Genomic DNA, 19,354 nt, shown 5'->3' on the forward strand with positions numbered 1-19,354 from the left:
ATAGCTTTCTCATTGTGCTCCTCTGCCTGTCAGACCTCTTGCTACCCTCTGTGTTTACGCATCTGGCATTTTAGGCTTTGGATGTATGAGAGCTTCTGCAAGCAGCAGTCAGATCTCTGAAATTGCAGAACGTCCACAGTGAATATGCTTATTTCTTTCTCCGTGTAACTCAGTTTCTGACTGGTATTATGTGTAGCTTGCATTAGCAACTTTTCCTCTCATTCTCAGAGAAGCTTAATTGCCTCTCATATTTCTCTCAAATAATGGGTAATCCTTCCAAAAACTGATTATGGTATAAAATCCATCCCTACGTATAATAATTGCATGTATTCAAAGCGTATTACAAATATCTAAACTTTGTATCCAAGCTGTAAAATGATATAATTGTGATAAATATGGCTAGAATAATCTTTGTGAGATCCTCCTTCTCTTAAGACAGATTCAGTTATACCGAGAGCCTTCTTTGTAGGTGTTTGTACACGCTGCTCTTAATAGCATCCCACCCAAGAGGGTCCATCAACTTCTAACATGGTCCTCTATTCCCCAATTATCCTTTCAATTAAACAGATCCCTCCTTCAGCCATTTATCTTACATATTCTTTTCTTAATTTAAACCCATTTTTTACATTTTTTTCACAGTGAACACAAAACAGTTTTTCCTTTCCCTTTTATGTATCTCAAAATCATTACACTGTATTTTTAGATCTTCTTTTCGGTAAACTGAACTTCAGCTCTTCTTTCTCCTTTTTTTTTTTTTTTTTTTTTTTTTTTTTAGATGGAGGGAGGGGAAGGTGTTCTAATACATATACATTATATTTTTATATATATATAAAAAGGTTTATATATATATATAAAGTTTTATAAAAATTTTATATATATATAAAAAGGTGTATATATATATATATATATATATATATATATAAACCTTTTTTTCTGTTTGGACTTTCTGATTCACTACTTCATTGAAGATTGACAGCCTAAAAGAAATAATGTGTTGACTAATCTTTAGTAGCTTTTTTGAGGTGTGTGGAAAGCTTGGACAGAAGAAGCTCCACTTTATAGGTAAGTGAGCTGCAAGCTGTTTTCTTTTAAACAGCGTTTCTGATTAGTTGCTTTTTCTCTGTTTCATAACTATACACTTGATTGTTTCTATGTGAAAGTAACAGTTACTACTTGCTTTTATTGCATGCTTTATGTGCTTATATATGCTCCTGTTAATGACTTTAAATTTGAAATAATTTACAGTTCTCTGCTCCTCTGAGACAATTATTTTTCTGTCCAATCATGAGGACTCAAAAGCATGGGATGAGCAAGAAACTTGAAAGATTCTCAGTTAAATAGGAGATGAGCCTATTAAATTACCAATTCAGAGTCATAATTTCCTCGGGATGACTTGTTACTGAAGAAAAAAATGTCTTGGGCAAGTGTTCTACTAGATTCAGAGTAAAATCTTATTCAGCACATTGAAGCACCTGGCCATTAATCAGAAGTGGAATGAATCATGATTTTCTGTGTGCTATGAGTTTCTTAATACCACTGAAAGTCATCTCTGAATTCTATTCCTTGCCTAAACTCATCAGCCTTTGCCTCTAAGGAAGCAAAGCTTCTTCTCTTTATCCCTGACCTCTTTTGCTCCTAAATGGCAGTGAGGTAACTTCTTCAAGCAAAATGAAGCTGTAGAATCATATAATCACAGAATGGAATACTCTGAGTGGGAAGTATTCCTGCAACTTACCTGGGACCTTGGGTGCCAGCAGTCATTTTGTTACAACACACCCTATACAGCTGATGTTAATATGATTTTCAGAAAACTACTACTGTGTGTGCCAGTCTCCTTGTCTAAGATTAGAATCTGTCCTTTCTCTCTGTTTACTGGAAAGCTGCAGTATCCTTTTATTTTCTATGACTATCGGCTCTTGTTCAACCTACTGTTATAAAATGGAAAATTCCATCTTGGGACTGACAGTGATATAGAAGAATTAATAGAAGGTTGAGTTTCCGTGTGATCTGTGGGAAAGTTTTATTATTTGGCTGTAGATTACATGTGCAGCTAGAAAATAAGTTTTATCCCTTTTTCTTTGTACTGGAGGATTTTCCATGTGTATTTCAACTCCTGTTCTGGACACAAAGCTTTTAGTACTTTCTATAGGACTAACTAAAAATTTTTGAGTGATTTTTTTCCACCTGTGAAATTCTGAAATTTCTGCTTTCACTTTGCTTTCACAAATTGTCTTTTTAACTAGTGATAACGTCAGACATAGAATCACAGAATGGTATGGGTTGGAAAACTTTTCTCCTTTTGAGGGCTTTGGGGGTGACACCTCAGTCCTCCGGTCAGGGTCATAATGAATTGAACTTATCTATTACAAATCAGATACTGCTGATAAGATTTTCTTTGCAGTGTCTATACAGCACTACTGTGTATGCATGTAAATTATTCTCCTGGATCAGTACTTGTTTGATTGACTTGACTTTGTTTTTAAGCTGTGCTATATTTTAAGATCAACAGTGCCGAATTGGAAGATATTTTCCCTGGACTAACTCACTATTTCCACTGCTCAAAGCAGGTAACGTCAAGCACCTGGAGACAACTTTATATATCTTTCAATAAATAAAAAGTTCGTCTTTAAAGTCAGATTTTGCCTTGAAACCTTTTCATAAATGGATTTCTTTTCCTGCATAAAAGACAAGTCAGTAAAGATCTATTATAACTTCTCTCAAGAGATGTCTTGCTTCTGTAACTCACCTCCTTAAAGAGATAGTCATAGAAACGATAGGTGTATTCTACACAGGAGGTTTGGACAATTATTGCCATTTTCTGAGTTAGTATTATGCTTTGAATTTGAATGTATCTTTAGATACTAACCCCTTTACTGCTACGTTACATTTTATGCTAGAGGTCACCTCTAACATTTTCAGTACTCTAATGTTAAGTCTTTGAGGGGATGGGGGGCTGTAGTCATTTATTTAATTTGATTTCTCATAGCAGTGCACTTATGTAAAGCAGGCCTTTAGCAGGAGATGATACAGGGCGTACCGAAGAAGAAAGCTATGAGAATTTTATGGAGACTGAATAAGGACTTTCTGATGTGAACAGTATAGTTCCTGGCATGTGTAGTCCAGAATGCTCTGTCAGGGAGAGCTTGGTAAAAAAAAGCCGGAAAAAAGTCTTGGCTGTTTTCTTCCATGGGGACAATGAGCGGTTTTTATGTTGTTCAAACTTCTTACATGAGCAAGATACTGTCAAGTTTCATCTTTTCCTTGCTCAGTTTTCTGCAAAGAACACAGAAGCAGTCACCTGTAAGGAGCAGAGCTGCATCCCCATTCTGTCTGGTCTGTGGCAAGAGGAAGAAGGTTGTGTTTCTTTGTGCCTGTGTTTCATGCATGGGTTGTATGAAAGTTCATAATACATTTGTATCTTGGGACCACATCAAGTGTATGTGTACAGCTGAGTGCAGTGCATTATAGGAATAAACACACTCTGCTCTGATATGTCTTTAGCTTGCAACTCAACAGTAGGAATACTGTGTTTGAAAGTGGCTTTTTAATTGTCTTCTGAGGTTCTTTCCACTGGTGCCAGTAGACGTTTCCAATGGTCACAACTCTGTGCCAGAGACAGGGTGTCCAAGTCTCTTGTGTCCTTTGAACAACCAATGTTTAAATTAGCATTGATCCATGTTTCCTGTTTTTACATTCTTAAAATGAGTTCTCTCTAACTAAAATGACTTCTGTTCAGTGATGTCATTCCTGCATCAGCCTGCACTGCCAGAGCAGCAGAAAAGGTTAGCCTTTAAGACCTTTTACTACATTTATCTATTTCATTTAGTTAAAATAAAATGTTTATTGTTGGAGCTGTTGTTGTTGTCTGTAGCACACCCAATGCTGCTGGAAATGCTATCCCATAGAGTTAATCATGTTCTTTCCAACTGACTGGAGGTTCTCAGAGTCCTTGCGTCTCCTGTGAAAACTATTTAGTAGTCAGATGGGCTTGAACTTTGCTTCTGACACTTCTTAAGTGAGGAGGAATGAAATGGGCAAGCAATAGTAATTTCTATATGACTCTTAGTATGCTTATACTGAAATAGTAGGAGAGAAGGAGGCTGTTTGTCAGGGATGTTCACTGGAAAATATCTTGAGTGATTGGCTGAGTGATTAACGTATTGCATGTGGGCAAATGTTATGGCAGTGGTATAAATCATGGAAAATATGGCACGGCGTAGCACAACCTAAGTAAGTCATTGACTGCTGTGTTATGGATTGGCTCCAAAAAAGCTGACTCATTCTTTGAGTCTCTGGCAGATTCATGCTGCTTGACTGTGTGTATCTATTGCTTACAAAGCAGGATTTGGTCTGTGGGCTAGTGAGTAAAATCTACAATTCCAGAAACATGAAATAGAGGAATGAGTCTTTAAGCAGTCATATGTTGCACATCTTACCAAAGACAACTGTTTGCTACAAAACCAGTGCATTGTAAATGTTAACCTGTCTCACTTGTTAAACCTGGCAAACAGCAGAAAACTTTGTGCCTGTGTTTCAAAAAAAAAACAAACAAAAAAACAAAAAAACCCAACAAATGAATCAGGCCTTGCAAGCTTATATGCTATTTTGGAGTTTATCATAAAGTTGTATCACTGTGCAGTAATATCATTTTAATTATAAAACTCATGTACTCTTATACCCTATAATATTATTGTAACATCTCTACTTTCACCTAACCCCAGACATCTGAAATAAGTGAGGGTTACAATAAAGGCTAAAGCTATTGAATTTCCTTCATCACTTCAACTTTAAAATAATACTCAGCTAAATTGGTACAGTGTTCTCCTGGGACATAAATAACATAGGATTCAACTGCAGGCCAGATAGCTTAGGAAAGAAAAACACCCAGTGATCACTGAAGGGTTCATTCTTAAATCAGTAGAGGCATACACAAAACCTATTTGAGCTAATAGATTTGCAGGCACAAATCTGGACACTTACACAGAATTGTGTTTATCACATTCATATTTCTTCATAATGAGTATCTGCAACTTTTCTTTAAGTGAATAGAAGGTGTATTTTACATGCCTGGGACATACTACACATTTATATAGATATGTACAGAATGAATTAGGCCCCATGCCCCCATCCTGGAGGTGGTCAATACCCATGCCCTTTCTCTTCAGTGGAAACTGAGGATGCTCAGTTTTTAGCTAAATGGAACTAATAAGCAATGAGGAGAGATATTTTTAGCTGCATGAACTTGGATCATTAAATGTGGAGAAGGCTACTATGAACTGATGTATAAGATGTTACCTTCATAAGAAGGGATTTGCCTTGGATTTTACACAGAGAATTTAATAAAGGTGATACTGCAAAGGAGGTACCTATACATATACCTATATAAAGATACAGAGAAAAAATTATATGACTATATATACAATGAGAAATAATTCTCATTTAAATTCAGTTGTGTTTCATGAGCAACTTATGTAGCTATCATTTCTTTTCCCCTGTTTATTGCCTTTTATTTGTACAGGAGACTACATTAACAGGTAGGTTTCTTGCACTGGCAAATCCTCAGACATGCAGTAAGAGACCATTTCTGTCTTTCAGAAGCTTAATGTGTGTGTATCCTGCTGAATTCTCCAGGATTTTTTTTTGTGGGGAAGTGAGGTGTGTTTTGTTTATGAGAAACTCATTTGATAAAAATCTAAGTCTCTCTTGAGGCAACAATAGTTTTATGATACAATCAAGCAACAAATTCAGAAACTAGTGCTTTCTTGTAACATTTGCTAATTTTTGCTGACTGTGATTAAAATCCTTTTGTCTTGTGAAAAGTAGCCCAAATACACAGAACTGAGCTATACAGTTTGTGCAAGATGAGCAAATTATTACTATATAGACTGGAATATGTAACATTACCTTCCTAGCCTGCAACCAATGATGTGTAAAAGTAAATTTACATTCCAGAATAGCTCTATTAACTTTACACAGGAATGTGTATTTTCAGCAAATTCTATGGCACTACTCTTGCACACAAAATTATTCATATCTGCAATTTCCTGCCAGGCTCCTCATGTTTGTACCACCAGGGATATGGATCACAGCTCTTCTAAAGAGCAAGGAAATCAATTCTTAGTAGACTTTTTTTTTGATGCTGCATTAGGTCTAAATATTAAATAACAATTCTTAATTCTTTTCATGATTTGTCTTTTTGTGTTTAGACCTATAAACTTGTTGCTACATGATGTGCAGGCTTTTTTTTTTTTTTTTAATAAAGAAATTGATTTGAGGTCTGAAGGAATCTAAGAAAAAATTAATAGAGCTTAGAAAACCAGTAGCCAAATATGTACTACAAATCAATAAAAAAATAGCTGACACAAAACACCAATTAGAACTGTTTTTTCCTGTCCAGCACTGATGGTACAAAGTGAGTATCAACGGATGTTTAAAAAAAAAAAAAAAAAAAAAAAAAGAAAAAGGATTTAAGAAGCAATTTTTCAAGCTGAGAATAACAAGTTTTGGCATATTCTACCTCCTGACCCTGGAGGTCTGGGATGGGTATCAGTTTCTCTTCTCATTAGAATAAGTGGGCCTCAGACAGTAGCAGAATAACACCCCTAGTGGTTGAGGGAAAGGATGTTGATGTAGCCTAGCAGACTTCAGCAAAGTGGGAGATACTGTCTCCCACAGTATTCATCTGGGGAAACTGGCAGCTTGTGGTTTGGATGGTGTATGGGAACTGCTGAATCACAGCCTGAACCTCTGATTGATAACCTGAGTGGAGCAATGAGTTTTTAATTTTTTATTATAATTTTTTATTATAATCTGCTTTTCCAAACTCTCTTGTTTATTTCATAATTATAACATATTTATATTCATTGACTATACACTTGGCGAGCCAGCCCGGACAAATATATTAAAATTTATGTTATGTCCTTTCTATGGAATTTCTATAAATGGGTCAGGGGGGAGAATGCTACCCCCCTAAATAAAATGATCCCAGAGCAGATCCCAGGATTTGTGGGATCTCCCTATTATGAACTAGCAGTTATCATTGAAAAATGGGGTCCCCTACATGTTATGGGAAATGTCACATGGCAGATTACTTTCAGGGACTTAGCAAAGACATACTAATCACGAAAGAAAGACAATTAGCTGCCTCCACAGTGGCATGGCCACTGTTAAATGTTTTAAATCATGCTGAAATGAGGAATAATACTTTAGAGAATGAAAACCAACTTTTGAAAGACCGTATCGAAAAGTTAGAGCAAGAACGTGGCGTATGAGCAGGGAAGAAACCAATTCTGCATCTTCCAATAGGCCAAGTTTGTAACATTTCAATAGACAATGACCAGACTCCTGAATCAACAGACTTTGTTGACCAGGAAAATAAAAAATCTAAATTAGATCTCGAATCTCTGATTTTGACAAATCCACTAGAAGTTCATCCTGTTATAACTCAGAAAACAAAAAAAGTACAGGACAGACCGGTGGGGGTGCCGTCTGATCAGTGGCCCCCTGCCCAGACTCACTTGCATGTAACAGCCCAGCCATACACAGCAATGGAATTGATGGATTTAGTACAGCACAAACAGTGGCACAAGGAGCCACACAGCCAAAGGAGTAGTCTGTCTTCATCACCATTGAAAGAAGAACTTCAGAAGATCCTAGGCCCAGTGACATATCACAGTGATGCACCAAAAGAAACATTTGTCACTCCACCAGAGAAGAGTCCTGTTCAGGAGGGAAAATATCCTATCCCTGAAGATGCCTGGTACACAGATGGGTCCATCAAGGGCAACCTGAGCAAGTGGAGAGCAATAGCGTACCATACTTCCACCGAGACAATCTGGTTTGACAAGAGGGAAGATCAGATGGATTGAGAATTCACCATCTGAGAACATCGCCCATTGGTTATATCAGAAGCTACGGCATGCGAGACAGAAGACAATATGAGCAGCTGCTAAAGCATGGGGACTGCCCATACAGCTACCTGACACTGTCCAGGCATGCCAGGATTGCAATGCTTGCTCTATGATAAGACTGAGATTGTTGCCCAAAACAACAGCCATCTTGCTAGAGGACACAATCCTCTCCAGAGATGGCAGGTCGATTACATCAGGCCTCTTCCTCAGACTGAGGGGGCGAGATATGCCCTGACCTGTGTCGACACTGCAAGTGGGCTACTGCAGGCCTATCCAGTACTGAAAGCAAACCAGGCATATACCATCGAGGCACTCACTAAACTGATGTCTGCCTACGGGACACCTCAAGTCGAGAGAGACCAAGGGACTCATTTTACTGGTGCAACGATACAGCGCTGGGCAGAAGAAAATAACATTGAATGGCGATTCCACCTGCCATATAATCCAGTATGGGCAGGCCTCATTAAATATTATAATGGTATTCTTAAGGCTGCCCTGAAGACAGTTTCCCAGTCCCTGCAGGGGTGGACAAAAAGACTGTATGAAACCTTGTGGGACCTGAATGAAAGACTCCGAGATGGCAGACCCAGTGCCCTGAGAATGTTGCAGACAACATGGGCCACCCCGCTTAGGATCCAAATTATGGGCACTGATCATCAGGTAAGACCCCAGATTGGTAACGAACATAATCTTCTGCTCCCTGCCCCTGAGAATTTAGATTCAGGTTTTATTCAATAGAATAAAATGGCCTTGGAAGGTGCAGATAGGACTGAAGTGGTGTGGCCTACTTGCACCTTCAGGGAGATTGTTGGAGGTGGGAGGCTCAGTACTTCCTCCAGTAATAGGTAAATGGCCTAGTGATATTGTGGTCAACACTCCAATCTTCATTGCTTAAAGGACCCCCATCACATCCCTATGGCAGATCAGGACACCTCCTTTGGTGCCTGATATCGTTATGCAGCCGCAGACATCTGGCCAGAAGGTGTGGTACAGGCATCAGTTTTGTGGAAAGCCTGGGATGTGGGTAAGCTTTCTGTCTAATTCTCTTTTTGTTATTATAATTTGCTTTGCTACGCTCTACTGTTTATTTCATAATTATAACATCTTTATATTTATTGAATATACAGATGGGTATGCTCTTTGCTGTGTAAGAACTGGTTGGACAACAAAGCTGATGAGGGATCTGGAGCACAAGTCTTATGAAGAGTGGCTGAGAGAACTGGGATTGTTTAGTCTGGAGAAGAGGAGGCTCAGGGGAGACCTTATCATTCTTTACAACTACTTGAAGGGAGGTTGTGGAGAGGTGGGGGTTGGATTTCTCTCCCGCTTAACTAGAGATAGGACAAGAGGGAATGGCCTTTAATTGTGACTGTGAAGTTTTGGTTTCAATATTAAGAACAACTTATTCTCCAAAGGAGCAGTTGGGTGCTGAAATATGTGTCTCAGGGCGGTGGTTGAGTCATCATCCCTGGAAGTGTTGCAGAAATATTTAGATGTCATATGAAGGGATGTGGTTTAGTAGGAAAATATTGGTAGTGGATGGACAGTTAGACTGTTAGATGATCTTGAAAGTCTTTTCCAAACTTAATGATTCTGTGAAATGCTTGAGTATTTCTCCAGACAACAGATTCATCCAAAAAAACAAAAACAAACCAACAGTGGGATCACCCAAAGAAAAATATCCACTTGTGTTACAAAGCAATTAAAGGAAGGATGTAAGTAGATTGTGGAAACCTTTTGTGTTACTTTAAAATTCTGTTTTCTGGAATTATATCAGGATGTGATTGTTTACTTAAGCAATTACATTTTAGCTGCAAGATGTAAGGATCTTTTCTCCTTTTCATAGAACAGGTAGGAAGACTTGTAGTGGTCCAGTCTCCATAAAAATGACAGTTTTCACAAACAGTTAAATCAAAACCACAGTCTGTAATAACTACGTCTAATACAGGATCACTGAGCGTGTGTTTTTTTATGAGCAATTAAGCATTAGGTTGGAATGAAAAGTTTTCTTAAAACACCTTCACTTCATCAAAGCAGTGCAATCCTTGCAATTATCTTGTCTCAACTTTAGAAAGCATCAACTTCAAAGTATGCTGTTTCTCCATAACTCTTGTAGCTGTAACCTTTTCAGTTACTTTAATTTGTCTTATATATTTAACTGACCAGCAGAGTAACTAACGGATAGTTAGCACCAAAATGGTGTTTAAAAAGTAAGAGACCCTTTGGTTTAAGAGTTAAATAGGCTTTGCTAATGGAGTGGACTCTAAGAGAGTGTCAGAAGTTTTATTATCAAGGGATTTCTTTCCGTATGCGCACTTTGGGTAAGTGGTCAGAATGGCTCAGAACTGCATCCTGCTCCTGGAAGCACCCAAGACATAGGTGACTTCAGCATTTGGTGGGAAGAGCTTTAGCTCAAGTACAAAGGGAACTTGCTCTCCTAGTATGGGTTCAGTGCTCTGGCCTTTTTCACCTCTCCACTTTTCCTACTTATCACGGAATAGGTAAGAGGCAGCTAGAAAGAAGAAGGTTGGAAACTGCCTAATAGAAAAACTATGTACTTTTTCCTAATTATTTATTATTCTTGATCCTTCCTGTAGTAAAATTAAACCAGAATTCATGTATTTCTGAATGTGTGCCATTTGAATCTAGATCTGGAATTTGTACATCAGTTTCACTCCAGGAAAACTTATGAGGACCTGTGTTCTCAGAAATGTTTTTTGTGAGGTTACACATAATTTTCAAGTTATTCAGCTAATTGAAACACTGTCTCTAACGCTGTAACAGTCTGTATTCAGCTATGTTTCTTCCCCAGTTATTAGACTCTGCGGTCTTACATTTTTTGTGTTCACCCACATTCATTCATTCCTTCTGCATTATAGGCCTGTTCCTGAAGAAGTCTGGTAGCCTGTGGTTTGATTTAAAGTTACTGCACCTCTTAGGAGTAGATTTAATTTGAGTGATATTCACTATAATCCAGTGTTATATGATGCATTAAAAAATAAAGCTAAGGCAGAGTAACTACAAGCAATTTTTGCCTCTTACTTGAGGAAGAGAAATCTTAGCAGAAGAAAGCATAGCATTAAACTGCTTTTTTTGTACTTTAATACCAAAGTCAAAAGAGAGAAGAAAAGAGAAGAAAGGGTGTTGGTCATAAACAGCTTTCTGTCAGCTGTTAACAACTGGGGTTGTTGCTTTGGTAATAACATTATTTCAGGTAAATGAGAAGGCAGAACTGTAAACAAATTGAACTGTTCAGTTCCCCAGCTGAAGTGTGGGTTGGTGCCTGGTATTTATAGCTTAGTACATTCTCATTCATCTATTCTTTTAATTTTTTATTCTTTTCACATTCCCCGTGAAAGAACAGTAATGCAACATATTTGCTGCTTCTAATTATTCTGGTTTTTGAACACTTTTGAACACATTGAACACTTACAACATACATTTTTCTTTCCAAATATCTCATGTAGTTTTCACTTGTCGTACCATGGAAAAGAACCACTGCATTTCTTAAACTATTAACAAATACTCTAAATGATGAAAACCTACTGAAGCCAGCAGGAAACACAATCCAGCAATTACACAGCAGCTGTAACTTATTTTTTTTTTTAATTTGGATTCAGTGAATGAGTAGTAGTTTTTGTAATTAGATCTTTAAATAAATTTTTGATAACGTTTTGCTGTTCCTGACATATCTGAAGACTTGCCTGTAAAGTTAAACACCTGTCACTAAAAGACTCTATGTACTCTAACCAAATTTATTTTCAACCGCAGATTCATATAAAAACATTAAAAATGATCTATTAGTGTTATTTTGACCACAGAATCTGTAGGAAAAAAGTCATTTTATCTTTTTATATCTTAGTAAAAAAAATACAGTAGAAAGACTTACAATTGTATCCATAATCTCAGAAATGCATGACTCGGCCTAGTCAAGTTGAAGCAGTGACAACTATTCCTTTGTTCTCAGTGTGATCTAGCTCATGTGTCTGTCTTCAGAACATGTCTGGACTGGTAGATAATTATTTTTAAGAAAATTTAATTGTAAAGGCGTTTCCTGCAAAATCTAAGTCTTATAAGCGTGTATGGTTTTAAAAGTTCAAAATTAGATGTTCTGGAAAGCCCACATTGCGGAAGCTGTGTCAAATATGGCCAGTAAGATATTTTATAGCCCGGTCTAACTGGAATAAAGACCCAACAGTAATAAAATCTGCTCTTGGAGGGGTTGCATCACTAGCAGTAATAGGTTCTGTAAGCTAGTGAAAGACTTGAATGTAATACTTCATTTATGGTTAGCACAGACGTAATGACTAATGACAGTATAAAATTTATTACAAGATGTTGAAAACAACTTTTATTTTGTAACCATTTCTGTTTTGACAAACTGTATTTAATTATTTCAACTATATAACAGATTATATTTGGACAGTTCATTCATCAGATCTGTCTCAGAGCTTATCAGTTAAGACAAGATCATCATTGACCTATGTTAACTTCGATGCTATGAAAGTTGTATTTCAATAGCTTCAAGCTTTTCTCTGCTTCTCTGTGGCATGTTTACTCAAGTGACTATGTCTATACTGTCTGTTTGCCTTTACTGCTTTCACCATACACTGGAGGGCTTGCATAGTTGCTGGAACTAATTGATGGATGAGTATCTGCTAGGAGGTGGATCTATCTGCAGGTATGTGCAGCCCCAGAGTTGTTCACTGGGGTCTTTTTAATGTTGAACTGAGCATCAAGGAAACACTGAGGAAAGCTACATTTTCATTTCTGAATGTGAGGTTTACTTAACAATTTTGAGGAACAGGGACACCCTTAACAAATTAACATTTAGATGTAACTTAATTTACAGTTGAAAAACAGTTTCCTGGAATACTTCCAATTAGCCTTGATAGAGACCTCAGTCAATACTTCTGGAGTCAATCATAAAATCATAAAGTGGCTTGGGTTAGAAGAGACTTTAAAGATCCTTGAGTTCCAACACCCCTGCAGCAGGCAGAGACATCTTTTAACAAGATCAAGTTGCCCTATCCAACCTGGCCTTGAACACCTATAAGGGTTGGGGCATCCATTGTATTTCTGAGTAAATATTCCAATGTCTCTCCACCCTAAGGAATACCTTTGATTGTTCCTGTAGGATGTATAGCTCTTGGAGTGGGCCAGAGGAGGGCCACTAAGATGATCAGAGGGCTGGAGCACCTCTCCTATGAGGAAAGGTTAAGGGAACTGGGCTTGTTTAGTGTGGAGAAGAGAAGGCTCCGGGGAGACCTCATTGTGGCCTTCCAATATTTGAAAGAAGCATATAAACAGGAGGAGAAATGACTACTTACAAAGATGGAAAATGCTAGGACAAGGGGGGATGGTTTTAAACTGAGATGGGAAGTTTAGGTTAGATATTAGGAGGAAGTTTTTCACTCGGTGGTGACACACTGGAAGGGTTGCCGAAGGAGTTTGTGGATGCCCCATCCCTGGAGGCATTCAAGGCCAGGCTGGATGTGGCTCTGGGCAGCCTGGTCTGGTGGTTGGTGACCCTGCACATAGCAGGGGGGTTGAAACTAAATGATTATTGTGGTCCTTTTCAACCTAGGCCATTCTGTGATTCTGATTCTAAATTCACTAGAATAAACAAAACCAAAATGTTAATATGTTTTTCAATATTTATTGAAAATACCTATTTGTCTTCTGTTCTTTGAAGACTTTTGGACTTATCAGTGATTAGCTTCATAAAACAAAAGACAGAGAAAGTAGTTTTGCTGGATACTTAGATGGTGTTAATATCTCCTAAGCTACAAAATGGCTATAAATCTATGATTCTCAACACAGAGTGATGCTGCATCTAGAGGTGTGTTAATTATAAATATGATATCCAGTATTTGCTGATGCTTAATAGAAGTAGTTATCTTCCACTTTACACAATAATTATAATGAATGTTGTGAATTTTGGAAAGTCTGAGCCAGTAAATGAAAAAGCATAGCATTTCTTAAACTCAGGAAAAAAAAATCACAAAATATAGGAGGCTGTTTTTTTGCCATTGGCATGGCTATGTTATGTTTTAGTGCTTGCAGACCAACAGAAGAGCAAAGCCTCCCTAAATGTAATCTGCTATTTCGTATCATCTTCATACATCATCTTTGTCTTTCATCATTCAAAACTCATATTCTTAGGTGTCTCACAATGTTGCAAGGTTCATGCTACTTACATGTGGAGAAATGCAAACAGAAAGTGAGAGATGGTTCCTGAAAACATGAACACAATCTGAGAAGTAGGTATGAACAGGTCAGTTCTTGCTAATCTTCAGAAAACTTTGCTTCAGTGTTGAAGAATTGTGAGTTATTTGAAATGACTAAGGAAAATGGCTCTCAATTGTGTCTGTTAGCTAGAAGCTGTAATACCGCTCATTAGCTACCTTCTGTCATGATGAAAAGGCTTAAATAAAAGTACTGAGAAACAACAAGACAAACTGTGATTTCATAGAAATGTTCAGCATGATCATGCTATCTGTCCTGTCAGAAAAACTTATAAGAAGATAATATAGAGTATCAACAAAAAAAAAGAGTGGTGAGTGTTAAAAATTCATGCTTTCTGTGCACATTCTGCTTTTGATGTCATCTGGACAGATGCTACCAGACATGGCAAAACTGTGAATGAAGCTTTTCCTCCTAGAAATCTTAGGCTCTGCAGGTTGTGCCCAAATCCTCCTTAGATGTGTTACAGAAACCCAAGACAACCTAATGCATGGAAATGTGGCTTCAAGGAAAGGAAAATAAAGCAGGGGAGAAGTAATTAGATTTTATTCTAAGAAATTTAACTTTCTTTAATAGTATTTTTTTCTGTTGTGTCATTATCTGGGTTAGATGTTCAATACCAGGTTGTACTTGTCTATTTTTATTTCTGTAAGCATTGTTTCTTCATAGTAGTTGCAGAACTTTTATTTTCACTGTTATATGCTCAAGATGTCATGTAGAACTGGTAGCAGACAGTCTGCCTGAAAAAAATACAAAGCAGTAGCCATCCCAAAATATATATGTTGGAGGAGGTTGGACACTAATGTGGTCATGGTGCAGGATCAGCTTTGTGCTCTGGGGTGGGTAGCAGTTCTGTTGTTGCACTGCAAGGGGCTCAGGAGGAGGCAAATGTCCAGGGCTGCATGATTCTTTTAGTTAAGTTCCAGCTGCTCAGGCTCTGCACAGCTAGCTTTTTACTGAGGTGTTGTCTCAGGTTGGCCTGTCTTCACTTGATGGTGTGAAGCTTCAGCAAATGCAACAGCACAAGCCGTGAGCCAGAATTACCTACCAGGTGTAGCTGTGGATGATGTGCCTTGAGCATGTGGCAGGGCACTGGGGCTTAGCAAGAGTCAGGCAGCTCAAGTTTTCAGTACTTTTCCGAAGTCTTTTGCATGTTGCGGCTTCCAAACTGGGGGTCAGCATACAAAAAGTCACAGAGGTGTCCATAGCTGGCAGATCTAGTGGTATTTTATGATTCCTGTTCAGACTATGAGTGAAAGAGGAGACTGTATTTCAGTTCTGATTGAGACATAATGTATGAACTGTGGTGGCAGAGAACAAGGCTTTGGAAAATAAAGTGATTGGATGATGATACTCAGTGTACCTGAAAAGCAGGAAGAATCAACTCCCCCAAATTAGATACATTATGCATAAAATGATGACAGTTAGACATAGCTGGAATCTGAAGAGAGACATTCAAACTTTGTCAGAGGTGAAGACCTATCATGATACTACACTGGAAAGGTGTCTTGAGATGAAAGCTTTTATAGTAGACATAGTACACTATACTGTGCATAGAAGAGATGAGACAGTAGGGATGGCTTGGGGAAAGGTTGTTTTATCAATTCTGAGCTTGAATCATGCTGTTAATTTAGGCTGAATGTCTGTGTTCCATTCAGATGGTCTAAAGCTGAGCATTGTTACTGCTAATTTCTTCCAGAATCTATGCTTTGTTGCCAAAATACATACCCAGATGTGCTGACACAGCTAATTGGACTGGAACCATCTGACAGAATACTTTTGGTGCATGCAATGAGAGCTGATTTGTAACTGGCTGGTAGCAAGGATTTCACAGGAGACCATCTAGCCAAAATTACTTGGAAATGTTTTTGTCTTGGTTTCCCTTGCTCCAGGGCTTTTGTATACCAGCCTGACACCTCCATGAAGCAAATGGATTGAAGCTGGCTTGTAAACTGCCCTCCTGTTTCAGCAGACTTTGTATTGCTAGAACTAGTTGTCTGGTTTGAGCCAAGGATGACTCTGCCACATATCATAGACCAGCTTTTACAGCTGAGCCCTTCCTGTCACCAGGACATTTCTCATATTAAACTCTGCACAGGCCCACTGTGTAGGAACATGTGTAAACTCTCCCATTGCCCTTTTCTGCTGTGTTGTATGATTTGCTTCCTTATTTTCCTACCTGTTGAACAACAGAGATAGGTGGAAAATTAAATATTTTGTCAGTAACATGGGAGGTGAACCTCGCTACCTCAGGCAATGCTAAAAGCACTTCCAGACCTTCAAAACTATATTAAAAATATATGGAACCACACAGTTAAGTGCCAGATTTCAGAACACATTTTCCTTCTGCCTGCCTGAGGGAATGGCAGACACAAGCACTAGCCTTCACGTCCAGGGGTTTGCTATGGCTGCTGTGCTTTTGGCAGGGCCATGGTCTGTTCTATTGCAGCAGAGTTCGGCTCTGCCAGAATGAGCCATGAGGTTCATGAGGATTAAGCTGAAGCCTGGCCTTCATTAAGTATTGATAGAGGAGGGCAGGATGTGGCTGTGACTTTCTCTGCTGAGGGACATTTCCCAGAACCTATCCGCCTGCCTTATGCTCAATAATTTTCCCCTCATTTCTTGCTGTAAATTGCTTTTTAGTTTGGCAGGTGTTGCCACCTCTGACAAGCACTTATCCCCATGGGGAAATGCCTGGAGGCAGAGCAAATGCTTGCTTCTTCACAGCTATTGCCAGTGGGAGTGCATGGCTTTAGCAGCAGCAGTGCAGAAAGGGGCACAGGGGATGCAGAGCACTAACATCATACACTTCGTATTGTGCTGTATGGAAACGAAACCAAACTAGCGCTGACAACAAAGCCCTCCAACAATCACTTTCCATGCTGAGCTATTCCTCACTTGGCTTTTGAAGATTATTTCATGTTGGTTGAGTTAGTGACTAGAGGCCACTGACAATTGTGAAAGACAAGAGCAGCCTTGCTTTAGGGATGTAAGCAGCATAAAGAAACACCTTACACCAAGTTTACTTTTTTCTTTTTTTCCCATTTCATTTGCACAGAGTGTGCAATAATAGAGTTTTAAGTATGCAAAGAGCTGTATGACTGCTTCCATTGTTCATTCTCTTTATATGTTTTGATTCATAGTTACCTCCTGCTGCTCCGTTAACTGCTCTGTTCTGCAGAATAATTCTGGATGTTTAGATTGTGGTGAGAAGCTGGAGTTGACAGGGCATCACAAGGCTCTGACATCACTCTGCACACTCAGGACTTCTGTTTTCTGAGATACCTGTGGCACTATTATCACAATATCACCATATAGCAGCCACCCTACACCCTCTGCCAAGGGGTAATGAAGATGTTTTCACCTATGAGGGGATGAAGTGGTGCTTGTAGGCCTTATCTGCTCAATAGCTGCAGTGTGCAACACTCCCCTGACACCGGAGGCACTCTACTTAATAGATTTAATGAAAGAATGACTTCATTATGTGTGTTGGAAGTGACAGTGCATTGTCCTGTTAACTGAGTACTAAATTCAACAATTTGAAGGCATCAGTTCCAGTGCAGCTCAGGCAAAGCTCTGGCTGCTCAGCCTCTGAGTACTCTCAGAGATTCGAGCTGAATGCTGAACTGCTTTCAGTCTGGAAATGCATGCTGAAATGACCGGCACTGGGCTTGTACCTCTGTACTTGTCAGTGGTCTTATTCTTCTCTTCCTTCCGGTACTTGAATGTCAATTAATGTCACCCTTTCATTTAAGAGTGACAGCAACAGAAAGAAAGGAGAAAAAAAAAAAAAAAAAAAAAAAAAAAACCAAAAAACAATCCTTTAATTTTCATGTGCTCTCTCCCATGTTTTATTTCCCCCGAAAACCTAATTTCCAAGTCAATATTTAATGTGCAGGGAAGCATTCTTTTTCTAAATTGGTGCAATCATGGGTGAATAATGCACAGGTAAACTTCTCAAAACATATCAGTGCAGATGTATGGTGGCTGCATGAATGTTGACAGGCCTAATAAACAGGAAAGGCTATGGACCAAGCTTTATATATAAAAGTGAAGCTGGTATTCATCCTGCTCTGCTTTTAAGATATGCATGTATATTCCCATTCTGCCTTTTACAGTACTGATAGTTCATCTTTAATAAATCAAAGGCAGCTTTTTCTTGCTTGCATGCTCTCTAAAGGAGAGGATGTCAGATCACACCCTAAACAGTTCTGACACAGAGATAAGGTCTGGTGAAAAGCACTAATGGTAGCCTTTTATTTACAGACATGTTGAGAAGTATGTGGAGGTAATGATGGTATTTTTCTTCTTTCTCACAGGAAGAGAATAAGCTTAGAGGCATATTCTTTTTTTTCTACACCAGCTCCAAAGGAGTTTGGTTTCCTGTCGTGTCTTGAAGAAACTCCTTTACACTTGCCTAGCCAGGACAGTTTCCAACATGCATCCTCTGTTATGCTCAGGCACCCTGATGACTTGGCTGACACCGATGTCAGTGTTTCTCTTGCCGCACGCCCACCGTGTGGGCTGATGTCTGTCAGCTGCCCGGAGCGCTGCTGCTGGAGCTCCTTCAACAGTGAGCTCCGTGCCACGCAGAAAGGGCTCAGCAGGGGCTCCAGGCTTCTGGCACATTCCTGGTCTTGATCTGAACTTAACTGATACAACTTGAATCTTTGGAGAAAATGCTACAGGGAAGAACAGAAGACCAGTGAGGTAGCAAAGTGCAAATATGATGTAATATTTTCCTCTGGCATTCTTCAACTAGAGAGGTTCGTTTTTTTTGTTTTTTTTTTTCTCCTTTGCAGCTTGGTTGCTTCAGCTTGCAGCCATACAAGCTCCCATTTACACCTTTTGAGACTGACTGTTGTCTCAACAACTCTGTGGGTTTCTTTTAGCTATGAGAGGTTCAGCACTGATGTGATACTGAAAGGCTCTTTGTGCTGCAGCCGTAAGGTCTGGCAAAACAGCGTTGTCAAAATTGTGATAAATACCTGCACTGCTACAGGGTTTTAGAGAAGGAGCAAAAGGAAAGCAGTTTTTTCTGTCTTAGGTTCCTGAGTGCAATTTCTTTGAAGGAGACTTTGTAATTGGAGTATTATATAAATACTATTCCTTTTGTAAGGAACATACTTGTGTAAAGTGCCCTCATCTACAACAGTGTAACTTGTTTCAGAGATAAAAATGTTTTATATTTCCATTTT

This window comes from Lagopus muta, chromosome 2, assembly GCF_023343835.1.
Source record: "Lagopus muta isolate bLagMut1 chromosome 2, bLagMut1 primary, whole genome shotgun sequence".
Taxonomy (NCBI): domain Eukaryota; kingdom Metazoa; phylum Chordata; class Aves; order Galliformes; family Phasianidae; genus Lagopus; species Lagopus muta.